The sequence below is a fragment of the Cryptomeria japonica genome, chromosome 1 (assembly GCF_030272615.1).
Source record: "Cryptomeria japonica chromosome 1, Sugi_1.0, whole genome shotgun sequence".
Taxonomy (NCBI): domain Eukaryota; kingdom Viridiplantae; phylum Streptophyta; class Pinopsida; order Cupressales; family Cupressaceae; genus Cryptomeria; species Cryptomeria japonica.
The window spans coordinates 644651192-644666337 of NC_081405.1; the positions used below are offsets into that span (position 1 = coordinate 644651192).

Below are 15146 nucleotides of genomic sequence, written 5' to 3' on the forward strand. Positions count from 1 at the left end.
TTTATAGGCGCTTAACCCCCCATTACCTTTAGGCCGACTTGGTAATTTAAAACAAATTTAAAATAAATTTAAAGGCCGACTTTTGTAAAATAAAACAAATAAACCCCAAGCGCCCCACTTTTATTAATAATTAATTAATTTAATGCCTTTATAATTAATTTTTTTTCGATTTTTTAATAGGCAAAATTAATTAATAAATGTTTTGCGCTATTTTTTAAATGCTAACTTGATTGGATATTTCAAATTTTATTGATCTTTAGCATTTAATAAAATCCAAAAAAATGTTTTAGCGCCAAAATTTAGAGAGGTGAAAAGATACAAACCATATCGCTCCGGTCCCTGACTGAGGGACAGGAGCGAATTATCATTTTAGCCTGGATTCTCGCCTTCAACGTTTAAAATCACCATCTCCACGTTGAAACTGGCATTTTTTTGCTAGGAATCTCGAGCTTGATCGACTTGATTTTGTGGATGAATGCCTCCTGAGGTTGATATCGCCCTGGTCCTTGGTGAGGGACAGGAGCGAACCTTGTATTTTCTCCTTGATCTTTGTTTCTTCGATCACCAATCTTCATCATGTGGCAAGCAATGACGTTATCCCTTCGTTCCAAGTTTACCTTATTCGTCCTTAACAAGGCATTTTGATGCTTAAATGGTTTTCGCCCTGGTCCCTTGGTGAGGGACAGGAGCGAACCTTGTGTTCTAGCCTAAATTTGCTATCTTGTAACCTTTGCTTCTTGTTCATCGCCTTCCAAATGACGCTTTCAACTTTATATAATCTTGCTTTGACATGATTTTTGAAGGATAATGAGTGATTTAATGAAAATCGCCCTGGTCCCTGACTTAAGGACAGGAGCGATTTTGTCTCCTTGTTCTAGTTGCTCACTTTTTGACGTTCAACTCCCTCGCATATCATCCTCTTAAGACACCTTAGACTTTGTGCAACCTTGTACGTCCTTTACTTAGCGTGATTTTTGAAGGAAATGGCTAGTATAGTGAATATCGCCCTGGTCCTTGCCTGAAGGGCAGGAGCGAACTTTAGTATTCTGGGCTCATCTTTGTTTCCATCAATTTGCAATCACCTTCACAACGTAGAATGAGGTCCTTTGATCCTTATTGGGCACTCGAAACGTGATCAACATCCAAAACTTAAGCCTCCATAGAAATTTCGCTCTGGTCCCTGACTGAGGGACAGGAGCGAACTAGGGCATTTAGTGCAAAATCTTCATATTGACTTGCAATTGTCTTCAAGGCGCAAAATGATGTTCCTTACTTCCTTTCAAACACTTGAAATGTGCTTAATTAACATAAATTTGGACACATTCGAACATTTCGCTCTGGTCCCTTGGAGAGGGACAGGAGTGAATTTGGGTATTTTAGTGTAAATCCTTCATCTTTGGTGGTCCTTGCAACTTCGTTCTTCGTCGAGACACCTCAAAACGTCCTTGCCACCCTGTATCCTGACTTGGAGTGATTTAAACTTGAGTGGAAGGCAAGATAACTAACATTTCGCCCTGGTCCCTGGCTGAGGGACAGGAGCGAATTTTCATTTGCAAGCTCAATTACACTTTGCCAACTTCCAAATTTATCTTCAATGGACTCGTTGTGCCCCCTTTCATTCATCCTTGGCCTGGAGTTCGTTCTAACTTGGTGAGAAATTGGCCTAAGGGAGAAATCGCTCTGGTCCCTAACTGAGGGACAGGAGCGCCTAGGCCAATTTGGGCCTCACTTTGGTATCTTGTAATCTTCAATTTGTCTTCAACGAGTTCGTTACGCCACCTTTACTTGCCTCAAACTTAATGTTCACTTGATCTTTGCTCAAATTTTGCCTTATGAGGAATTTCGCTCTGGTCCCTGGGAGAGGGACGGGAGCTACCACTGAATTTCGCCCTGGTCCCTGGCTGAGGGACAGGAGCGATTTAGCTTCTAGGTCCAATCTTCTTCACGAAGGCACTTCCAAATTATATTCAACTGATGAAACATATCTCCTTTGATCTCCTCAAATCGTCAAATTGTTCAAATCCAGCAAGGACAAGGCAATGTTTGATTTTGAGCTCCGGTCCTTCACTGAGGGACACGAGCGATTTTTGCTCCTGGCACATTTCCGTGTTTGTAAAATTCTTCAAATTATATTCAACGGAAAGAACATGCCTCCCTTTATCATTTCCAATCCGAAATTCATCTTGATCCTGCAGAGACAGTAAAATTTTGAGAAACAAGCTCCGGTCCTTCACTGAGGGACAGGAGCGATTTTGCTTCCACAGGCCAAAATATCAAGATTTTGGGATTTTAATCACTTCACAAGGTGAAAACAAGTCATTTCCAATGCCCGGGATCAATTATCAAAATTTTCAAAATTTGGTCAAAATTACTCAATCGGACAAAAATCCAAAATCTCATCATTCACACTTAGACAAATTTGGACTCTGCATTCAAAATTCCGACTGAAACTAGACCAACTCACTTAGCCTCTAGCGAATTCACTTTATTCAAAATTGCATCCTACGAGAGGAAGCTCAAAAATTCAAAATTGGACTGGACTCTGGCCTGAAAACACAGTAACAGAAACCCTAAGGCTTGACCCTAATCCAGACAACTGGCATACTAAACCAAAATCCTAAAAAGCAGAGAGAAAGGCGAGCAAAAACGAGCAAAAAGAGGGGGTCCCCATTTTAATGGGGCGATGTGTGAAATGGTCACAACATCTGGCGACACCACTGAGAAATGTTGAAAAACATTTGGGAATCAATCTTTCTAGAAGAAAACTCAGAAAACCTCCCTCAACAAAACCAGGAGTTAAGAAACACTTACAAGAAGAGACCATCATATTGAAACAAAGTATCAAGTCCACAGTTACCCATGTGTGTGCAAATGCGTTAATTCCCCTCAACAAGACAATCATGATCTTCAGGCTCCCCTGTGACAAGCTACGTAGTTTGTCTAGACTCCAAAAGCATCTTGGATAGAGCCTCGCTGCCAGCCAGACGTCCATAGTCCCGGCGAGGTTATCGCCGCAAGCTCACGAACATTGCTCCATTGCCAGCCAGGCGTCTATAGCCCCGATGGAGTTACTTGTAAATTCCCTTTTAGCCAATTTGATATTTCCTTTTAGCTCATCTTCTTTTCTTTTGATTTTTCTCTTCATTTTCTCATTTTTTCTTTTGATACTGCTTTTCAGTTCTTGTCAATTCTTTGGCTCGTGAGCAGTGAAGCTCACTAGGGTTTGAGGATTGCGGTGGCGCTGAAGTCAGACTTTAGATTTTTCACTGATCACAGCTTCACCTGGAAACCATAACGACTCGGAGATTATAAGTGTGAAAAGATATAATAACTGGAGGACAAAAATACGTGAGTTCAATAAGCTAATCTTGCTTCAATGCAAATATGTCCTGACTCAAAGCTTTATTAAAAGAAACTCCCTTTGTAATTCCAAAAGACCTCATGATTTTCCAAATGCAACCAACAACCTAGCGGGAAGTCAGAGCGTTACATGACAAAATCACCCAATATCAAATGGATACCCATCAGGACAAAACAACTAACCTAAAACAAAACACCTAAACTAAAAAAAACGAAAAACAAAGCGAAAGGCAAACCAAAGCGAAAAGAAAAGCAAACAAACGAAAACAACGAAAGCAAACTAAACTAACTCTGTACAAGGGAAGGCCTTAGGCATCTTAGGACTGGAAATAATGTTTAAGATACCTCCCATTGACAGGCAATGGGATGTCTTCTCCTGTTAAAGTCTTCAACCTAAATGCATTTTCCCCCAATATCTCTGAAATTTGATAAGGGCCTTTCCAGAGCTTATCAAACTTGTCATGTTCTCCTCTTTTCTCATGTGCCTTGTCCCAATATAGGACGAGATCTGAGATCCGGAATGCTTTGACTCTAGCTTGTCGATCGAACCATCTTTTCACCACTCCTTGATGTTTTGCAAAATTTTCTAATGCTTGATCTCTCTTTTCTTCCAGATTCATTAACTGCGTCAATCGGGCTTGAACAGCATCAGTGTCTTCCATGTACTCCTGAATAAATCTCAAAGTTGGGATCCTGAGTTGCATGGGGAAGACGGGATCTTGGCCATAAACCAGAAAATAAGGTGAAATGCCTAATGCGTTCTTAGTCCTGATTCGGTCTGCCCATAAGGCGAATCTCAATTGGGTATGCCATTCTCTCGGACTTCTTTCTAGCAATTTCTTGATAACGCTGAGTAAGTTCTTGTTGGTTGACTCAGCTAACCCATTACCTTGAGGATAATAGTTTGATGAAAATTTGAGGGCTATTCCATATTCAAAAGCCCAATTCGAGAATCTCAATGATGTGAATGCCGATCCATTGTCGCAAACCAACGCATAAGGACATCCAAACCTCGTGATTATGTTTTCTTCCAAGAATTTGATTACAACTTCAGTGGTGCAAACTTTGAGTGCTTGTGCTTCTGACCATCTGGTACAATAATCAGTAGCTGTGATGATATACTTATGTTGTGCCGAGGATGCGGGGTTGATGACACCAATAAAATCCATTCCCCATTTGGCAAATGGTCTGGCTTCAATCACTGGATTCAGTGGCATGGCAGGATTCCTTTCTCTAAAAGCTGCGACTTGGCATGTGTGGCAAGTCCTGATATGATTAAATGTATCTTTGAAAAGTGTAGGCCAGTAATATCCTGCCCTTAGGATCTGATGAGCTGTAGCGAGGTTGGCTCCATGTCCGGTCCCAAACTTGGAATGGAAATGTTCAATTATCTGTTTAGCCTCATCTTTGCCAACACACCTCAAATATACTCCTTCATGATTTCTGCGATATAAAACAGATCCTTGAAGCATGTAATGTTGACACTTCATTCTTAGTGCTCTCTTCTGTGTGGGCGTCATGCGAGCAGGACATCTGTGATTAAGTATGTCACAATATCTTTGTACCATTCATCAGGTGTGACGTCCTCTAATTCATAAACTTGCTGAACTAATCCTGGTCCATCAATTGCCAATGTCTGCGCCAAAGCTTGTCCTCGAACAAGTTTCATGGGCTGGATTTCAATATCAAATTCTTGAATAATGGCGACCCACTTGCCTCTTCTTTCTCCTAGTTCATTTTGCATGAGAAGAGTCTTGACTGCTGCATCAGGCACTATTGCATAAATTTTGGCCCTCAGGAGGTAATGTCTGAATTTCTTAACTGCCTTTACCAGTGCGTATGCTTGTTTTTCAATGTTGGGATATCTGAGTTCTGCATCTTTCAGCGGGGTACTCATGAATGCAATTGGATTTTCATCCTTTTCCTCACTTCTCTGGGTAAGAATAGCGGCACAAGTGTAGTCAGAAGCGAAGGAATATAGATAGAAGGGCTTGAGATAATCTGGACTGATCAATACTGGTGCTTCTGTAATTGCCGTCTTTATCTCCTCGAATGCCCTTTTGGCTTGTGGAGACCATTCAATCTTTGCGTCTTTCTTCAACATCTCGTTCAGGGGTCTGACTATCTCGGCAAATCCGGTAATGAATTTTCTGACGAAGTTAATCTTGCCGAAAAATGATTTGAGTTCCTTCTTGCTAGCCGGCAAATTAATAGTGGATATGGCCTTTACTCTTTCAGGATCGATGGAGATTGCTCTTTCTGAAATAACATGTCCTAAAAGTTTTCCTTCTGTTACTCCAAATAGACATTTCTTTGGATTGAGAGAGACACCGTATCTTCTGCACCTTTGGAAGACTCTTCTTAAGTCGTCCACATGATCTTCTCTTTGCCTGGAGAAAACTGTGATGTCATCCATATATATAACAATGCATTTTCCAATTAAGTCCCTGAAAGCGATATCCATAGCTCCACTTCCTTTAATCCAATGGTCGCATAAATAATGCGCGTCCATTCTTGAAAGATTTCAGCCTATCTTGGCTAGCACCAACACTTGGCTCAAAGGAAATGGTGTTAGACTCATCAAGATCAAGGTTGGGAAAGAAGATGACTCTATAGGGCCTCTTGGACGTAAGTCTGATATTCAGGTTGACAACAAGGAAGGTGCATCAGCTTTAGGCACTAGGATCAAATTGCGGGTTAGTCGGGCAATAGTGCTTCCTCCTGAGGAGGCGACAGTTCATGGAAAAGAAAAATCCCAGATTCACATTCATGTGATTAATCCTGATAATTCGGAGGAAGGACAACAATCCGACGATGCTACTAAGTCACTGACTTTGGAGTAACCTCATGAGATTTTCTATCTGCTCAGAATGTCGTTCCTATTTCAGCAGTTGAGCCACCTCTTGATCATCAACAAGAGAGTTTGTTGGAAATCTCCAAGGATACTCCTGCATGTATCCATTTGTCAGAGATTGATACCTCTACTTCTGGCTTTGAAGAATTTATGAGGCAATCTTTATGCCCTTTGGTTACCGAGCAAACCATGGTTGCCATCCAAATAGATACTCTTCCTAGGGTGACCACGACTGTTCAAATAGAAACTGCTTCTCCTTCGTCTTCGGTAGCTACTAGAGGAGAACTAGTCATTTTACCTCCATGCCTTAGTTCTTTTACCCCAAAGAGGAAGAAGCAAGAAATCTCTCCTGATGTCTTTGATTATCAACAACTCAAAAAGTCTAGGCCCAAGGATGCTAAAAAGGCCAAGACAATCTCAAGAGTGACTGTTGATAGCAATAAGATGAAAGTGGCAGAAATTGTTGAGCCCCTTGCAGATAAGCCACGTGAGGAAATGCAAGTTGCTGATTACAGGGTTACAAGGATAGAATTGGGCAAACAAACGCATGAAGTGGTCAAACACGATGCCCAGCAATCTGTAGCCTCACTAGTGCAGCGGTATGACGAACTTCTAACAAAGAAAGACAAGCTAGAAGAGGAGAACCGGCAACTTGTTGCAGCTATTCATAAAATTACAAAACCTGCTGGTGAAGGGAGTAATCCTACAAGTTCTTCCGGTTCCCAAAAACCGATTCGTGGGGTTGAGAGAGCTGCCCAGAAAGTACAAGCATTGGATTCTTGGTTGGATCAACTTCATGATCTATGTGCACAAGTGCTGAAAGACATTTTCCAAATGATGTCTAAGTTGGAGGCCATTGAAGAGAAATTGAATCATACCTCCGATACTTTCAGATAGAATCTGGAAAGGATTGAAGATAGTTTGACAATCTGGCGCACCATGCCCCAACAACAGTTGAGTGTTCTTCAGGAGCATGCCATTATTTCTTCCAGGGTCATGTACTTGGAATTTGAAGAACTTCTAGAGAATAAAGCCCTTGTTCTCAATCCCTCATTAAGGAGATTGATGATGCAATGAGATTGCGGGGTGAAGTATTTCAAGGTATTGTTTCCCATTGTGAGAAGGCTTCTTGCAACATAATGAGTCAGAATGGAGAGCTGATACCAGAAGAAGAAGTTCTTGCAGATCTACAGATGAGGATTCATGATGAATGGAGAAGCGAACAATTCTCAGCTGCTTCAATTCATGCTCTAATGAAACATCAAACCTTTTTGCACGAAATTCAATTCATCTTGGAGAAGAACGACTCTATGCTTCTTCGATGCCATGATACCATTGTGAAGACCATGGTTGTTGCCAAGAACACCCACGTACCGAATCCCGCTGAGCTACGAATGATCATCAAGAAGTTCTAAGGATTCATGTCTTCACATACTGCAGCTTTAGTGTTTTTCAACACTTAGTTGTATTTTTTCCAGATTAGTAATCTTTTAGTTGTAGTTTTTCTTTTGACAAGCCTTTTGTAAATTGCAAGTTAAGTCTTTACTTGCACTTTTGTAATTACATGTAAGGCAACTACAAGTTGAGTTCAGTTAGGACTATAGTTGGAATATGCCTTAGTTAGTTATTGAATAAGTCTTGGTGGTTGAAAGAATCTCTCAAGTTAGTTAGGATCCTCCCACCTTTTTCTCAAGGCTCCTCTTCTATAAATACTTGAGGGGTCTATTGTAATCTTTATCTTTCAGAAAAGCAAGCAAAAACTCTGTCAAATTTGCAGCAAAGAAGTCTTTGAGCTTTTATGTGTAAATTGAAGAATTAAAAGGAATAAAAGAAAATTGCTCAAGCTTTGAGTCTTTGTGCTACATTCTTGAGTTTGTGTTCCATATTACCTTTCTTGCAAGTGTTTCTTTGAGAACTTAATCGAATTTGATTTGTAGTCTTTGAGCTGCAAGTATTGGAGATTAATTTATTTAGAATAAGTATTCTTTTGAGAGGAGCTGTAAGTCTTTGTGCTTGCACTTATTCTTAAGAGAATTTAGGAGCAGATTTTGTGAGAAATAGCTATGAGTCTTTGAGCTTATACTACTTCCCATTGTTTTATGTAGAAAGAATAAGATATTTCAGTCTTTGTGCTGTTATAATTTGTTCTTAATAAAATTAGTATAGAAAAGGGTAGATAGGACTTCACATAATCAAGACTTTGAGCTTGATATTGCTGTCCCGTCCCGAAGAAAGTGACGGAAGTCTTTGAGCTTTCAGGAAACTTCATTTCCTTTCTCTCATTTCATTTTGAAAGTTGTTACTACTGTATTATATCAAATCGCTATCACTTTTCTTTGAAGAGAAAAGGAAATTGTCTTTCTTGAAAGAAGAAGAAAGACTGTTGTCACACCCCATTTTATTTTAAAGTTATAGTTAGATAGGGGGAGTCTTCCCTTAATTAGGAGAGTTTTACTCACACTGTGGTTGAAACCACAATTTTGTAAATTTCCCCAAGTGTACAAAATTTTCAACCAACAGCAGGAAGTGTAACTGATAGGAAGAGCACTTCAGGGATTTGCTTCAGTTTGGGTTCTGCCATGATCTCCTGGGCCAGGAGGAAGCAGTCCTCAATTGCTTTGAGTACTGCAAAAGCTGAGTACATTGCATCAAGTGTGGCATCAGAAGAAGCAGTATGGCTTTCCAAGCTCCTTGCTGGGTTGTTTGGACAACCTTGGGAACCCACAATCATTCATTGTGACAATCAGAGTTGTATTAAGATGTCTGTTAATCCTGTGTTTCATGACATGTCAAAACTCATTATCACTATGTTCGTGATATGGTAGAGAGGTGTCATTCAGCTTAAATATGTCAACACTGATGAACAAATTGCAGATGTTCTCACCAAGCCTCTTGCTCGAGTGAAGTTTGAGTACTTCAAAGAGAGACTTCGAGTTGTTGAGAACATAGCCTTGGCTGAGAGGGAGTCTCAGTCTCAGTGATGCACTAAGTTGCATCTTCCACCCTCTGCGGGCAATGCAAGGTGACATTGAATCCTTCTCGAGGAGAAGGTTGAGGTGAAAGACCTCCTCCACCCTCTGCAGACAATGCAAGGTGGATCCATCCTTTGCGGGCAATGCAAGATGGATATCATGGAAAGGTCCATGATGTTTTGTTATCACAATATGACTTGGTTATCCTCCCTAGCTAAGAGGAGTGTTGAAATTATGTAGCTAGAATCGGATTCTACTTGGTTAAATTTTAATGTTGCCTTTGGCAATTAAAATTTAAATTAATTTTGATAACTTGTGCAATCAATTATGAAATTGGGTTGGGCCCAAATATATTGTAACTTGTAAAAGGGGTAGGTGTTGAAACTAAGTAGCTTCAACAAGATAAATGATTGAATGAGAGACTTCATTTATCTCTCATTCAATCATCTACCTTATCGATATAACTACAAACTAATGGTAGACTTCATGATTGAATGAATAAACTTATATGCAACTCACATCAGATTACACAATTCGATACTTGCACATCATTATCGATCATGCTAGATAAGATTTCATATGCTCTAATTGAAATAGAATAGATCAGATAGCTATAGTTATCGTATTAATCCCATACCGATTTATTATCGGTTGTTAATATTATTAAATGGTATTTGACTTGATCCGATTTGTTATCGGTTGTCAATAATTATATTGCATGTGTCTTAGCCCGATAATTATTGGTAAAGCGGTTTAATGAAACGGTGCCTATGAAACCGATAAAGACATGTCTTGATCGGGCATGTCAAGAGACACGCCCGGTCAAGGCATGCCTTGATCGGTAGGCACTACATATAAGTATATGCCTTGTAAAATGTTGCAGATCATCGAAATCAATTAATGTAATCTACAGCAACCTGCAAATAAGAAGCAATAGTCAACAAAATAATAAAAGAATTTTTCTGAACATCTACAACTTAGATTTGAACATAAATTTGAATAACATTTACATGGTATCAAAGCCATGTTGATCGAACCTAAGGCATTCAATTTGAGAAGTTCAAATCGAAGATATAAACATCACATTTTCTATGGCTAATGCTATCAGATTTGAGGATAGACTTGAAGGAGGCGATAATTTCTCAGCATGGAAATTCAGAATTAAAATGATTCTAAAAGAGAATAAAGTTGAATCATTTGTAAGAACTGAATCTAAAGAACCAGAGAATGCACCTGACAAATCAACATGGATTGAGGGAAATGAAAAAGCTATGAAGATCATAGTCGAAGGAGTGAGAAATCACATTATGCCAATAATAACAAAGCATGAGACTGCCTACCATATGTTTAAAGCACTCGAAAGTGCATTCGAGATAAACAACGCAAGGAGAAACCTGACTCTAAAAAGGGAAATAAATCATATAAGTATGAACAAAGGAGAGTCAATCAATGCATACTTTATGCGAATATTAGCCCTAAGGGATGAACTGGCAACGCTTGGATATGAGATCCAAAGCAAAGAGCTAACGCTCATTGCTCTAGATGGGTTGCCTAGTACATGGGAAACATCCGTCCAAGGCATTAGTGCAAGGGCTAAATATCCGAAATTTGATAGGCTAAGAGCAGATTGTCTTCAAGAGGAGTCAAGGTTAAATAAGAAGGGGATCAAGCAAAAGAACATAGATGAAGATCTCCATGTTCTAAATACTAACTCCAACAAGAAAAGCAAGAAGAAACATTTCAAGAAGAGAAAGAAACGACATGAGAAAAGGTCATCTAAGAAGACAACTCTCACATTCAGTGCTTTAGGTGTGATCAATATGGACACTATGCAGCAAGATGCCCGGATAGAATCAAACAACAAGCTACATTTGCAAAAGTTAAAAGGGAAGAATATGGCTTCGAGAAGCATGTATTCTACTCTACCCTCTCTAGCCAAGTATCCAATAAATCTAACACCTGGATCATTGACAGTGGGTCTTCAAGACACATCACTGGGTATAGAGAATTATTGCATTCCATGTTAGAAGAAATTGATGAAGTAACCATTGGTGATGACTCTGCACATCCAGTGAAAGGCGTCGGTACCTACACCATTAAGCTGAAGACAGGCATGTCTCTCCAACTCACCGGAGTCCTATTCATTCCTAGCATCAAGAGGAACTTAAACTCCATATCTACACTTGAAGATGATGGGTACAGAATAACCTTCATGAATGGTAAAGTTCTGGTATGGCCACAAAATTCTTCCATCAAGAAGGCTATAACCCTAGGACATAGAAAAGGCTATTTGTACGAGGTATGTACTGAATCTAACCTAGCCCTACTTCATGAGATTGCACATTCTAATGAAATTTGGCATAGAAGATTAGGTCATTTAAACTTTCGTGCGTTATGTTCAATAGAAAAATTAGTAATTGGTTTACCTAAGTTAAAACAATACCATTCTGGTAGATGTAAGGGTTGTGCCCTAGGCAAAAATACTAAGAGTTCCTTTCAGAATAGTTCTATGAAAACAAGCAATGTTTTAGAACTAGTTCACTTTGACCTATGTGGGCCAATGTTTGTACCATCATTAGGAGGGTTCCTTTACTATGTAATATTCATTGATGACTTCTCCAGGAAGACCTGGATCTACTTTCTTGAACGTAAAGAATCTAAAGAGATCCTCAAGAGATTTAAGGAATTCAAATCTCTCTCTGAAAACTCTTTCGGAAAGAAAATAAAAATCCTAAGGCCTGATAATGGGAGGGAATATACCTCAGACATTTTTAGGGAATTTTGTAAAGAAGCTGGGATTAAGAGGGAGTTCACTGTCCCTTACAACCCCCAACAAAATGGGGTTGCTGAGAGGAAAAATAGAACCGTTGTAGAAGCAGCCAAAGCCATGCTTCTTGATCAAAACTTAGAAACTCATCTTTGGGCAGAAGCCTCCAACACTGCTGTATACATACAAAATAGATGTCCTCACTCCCACATTGAAGATAAAACTCCTGAAGAAGTTTTCACAGGGATAAAACCCAATATCACTCACTTTAGGATATTTGGATGCCCTGTCTACTTTCATATAGCTAAAGAGAAAAGAACAAAACTAGAACCCTCTAGAAGAAAAGGAATCTTTGTTGGATATAGTGAAACCTCTAAAGCCTATAGAATATTTGTGCCTGGACATAGCAATATTGAACTTAGTAGAGATGTAATATTTGAAGAGGACATAGCCTTCAAAAGGGCTAAATACTCTATTGAGTCAGAAATCTATGATCCATCTTCAGACATAGAAGAGGATACCACACCTGAGATTCAGAGGGAGTGTTCAGAAGAAAATGAAGTACAAATTCCTCCCCAAGAAATTCCTAAGAAAAGACCTCTATGGGTTCACAAAACAATGGAAGATGCAAGGGACTTTGCAGCTCCTTCAGGGACTTTTAGAGAAAGTAAGAGGCCCAAAGGTTCACTAGCTATGTAGCCCTAATGAATGACCTCTCCAAATCAGAACCCTCTAGTGTACCAGAAGCTCTTAAACTTCAAGTTTGGAAAGATGCCATGTCGGAAGAATATAAATCCATCCTAAACAATGATGTGTGTGAAATTGTTCCTAGGCCAAAAGGGAAATCCATTGTCTCATCCAAGTGGTTATTCAAAATCAAACATGCTGCAGATGGTAGCATAGAGAAACATAAAGCCAGATTTCTTGCCCGGGGATTCTCACAGAAAGAAGGAATAGACTATGATGAGACATTTGCTCCAGTTGCTAGATACACCTCTGTCAGAATAGTACTGGCCATTGCAGCAGCCAAAGGTTGGAAAGTCCATTAGATGGATGTGAAAACTACTTTCTTGAATGGTAAAATTGAGGAGGAAGTCTACTTAGAACAACCAGAAGGGTTTGAGATCCACAATGCAGAGACACGTGTGCAGATTAAAGAAAGCTCTATATGGTCTAAAATAGGCTCCCAGGGCCTGGTATGAAAGAATTGACAGCTATCAACTGAGATTGGGATTCTCAAAGAATGATGCAGATCTGAATCTTTACTTCAAGAAAGACAAAGGTGATATGCTGATATTGAACTTATATGTTGATGATCTTCTGATTACAGGAGAAGATCACCTTATTGGTCTATGTAAGAAAGACCTTGAAAAAGAGTTTGATATGAAGGATTTAGGCCTTCTAAATTACTTTCTTGGATTGGAAGTTTGGCAAAACTCCAATAGTATTATACTTAATCAAGGAAAATAAACCTTAGACATATTGAAGAGATTTGGTATGATGAACTGCAGACCCATGACTTCTCCCATGGAAACTAATCTTCACAAACTAAAGGAGGCAGCAACAGATTCCCCATTGGTAGATCCCACTCTCTACAGACACATGATTAGATCATTAATGTACCTGGTCAATACTAGACCTGATATCTGTTATCCAGTAAGTGCCTTGAGTCAGTTCATGTGTGAACCTAAGGAGATTCATCTTATGGTTGTAAAACATATCATGAGATACCTTCAAGGCACTCTTAACTATGGACTCAAGTATGAGAATATTGGTTTGGATCTTCACAGGTTCACTAATTCAGATTGGGCTGGAAGTGTGAGTGACAAGAAAAGCACCTCAGGGTGTTGCTTCAGCTTGGGTTCAGCCATGATATCTTGGATTAGCAGGAAACAATATTCAGTAGTTCAGAGTTCTACAGAGGCCGAATATATCGCAGCTTCCATGGCTGCACAAGAAGTTGTATGGCTATGGAAACTACTTGTAGGATTACTCAGAGAACCACTGAAGCCTACTATAATTCATTGTGATAATCAGAGTTGTATAAAACTCTCCGTGAACCCTGTATTTCATGATAGATCCAAACACATAGAGATTCCTTATCACTATGTAAGAGATATGGTGGATAGGAATGTGATTCAGTTGCAGTATATCAGTACAGGACACCAGACAATAGACATACTGACCAAGCCTCTATCCAGAGTGAAAGTTGAACATTTCAGGAAAGGTCTTGGTATGATTGAGTTATAATTAGCTTTATAATCTGTACTAATATATGAGATGTTTAATGTAAACTTCTTTTGTCGTGTTATGACTTAATGGTTTAATGTAAACTTCTTTTGTCGTGTTATGACTTAATGGGCTCCACCCCCTGTGTACATTTCTAAAAGGTGACGATCTTTTAGACAATGAACACTTGTATTAAACATTATAAGGTGACGATCTTGTAATGTTGATATCATGCTGACTTGGTATCATTCTGACTCATGGATGTGCCATGATATGTTATGGTAGACATTATGTGACGTAATGTCAGTGCACATACCATAACCTGGATATAAGGGAATTCAACATTCTCAATATTGTATATCCAAGGTATCGCATGTTATGTGATACTGATATCACGTGTTATGTGATATCTATATCACGAGATGATGTGATATATTCCTGTGTCACTTATTATGTGATACATCATGTCACAAGCATATGTGATATGATCCTTTGTATTACAAGGTCATGTAATACATTCTATTATGAGAAATGTGATGCTTATTTCAATATTTACATAGGTCTCCAGTTATCTTCCCTAGCTAAGAGGGAGTGTTAAAACTAAGTAGCTTCGGTAAGATAAATGATTGAATGAGAGACTTCATTTATCTCTCATTCAATCATCTACCTTATCGATATAACTACAAACTAATGGTAGACTTCATGATTGAATGAATAAACTTATATGCATCTCACATCAGATTACACAGTTCGATACTTGCACATCATTATCGATCATGCTATGATCAGATTTCATATGCTATAATTGAAATAGAACAGATCGGATAACAATAGTTATCGTATTAATCCCATACCGATTTATTATCGGTTGTTAATATTATTAAATGGTATTTGACTTGATCCGATTTGTTATCGGTTGTCAATAATTATATTGCATGTGTCTTAGCCCGATAATTCGGTAAAG

General features: G+C 39.1%; 1 protein-coding gene across 4 annotated transcripts in view; it reads right to left on the reverse strand.

Annotated features, from left to right (window-relative positions):
- LOC131037815 (beta-hexosaminidase 1) overlaps positions 1-15146 on the reverse strand; it is a 144028-nt gene that overhangs the window by 18260 nt on the left and 110622 nt on the right. The gene's annotated exons all lie outside the window — the stretch shown is intronic.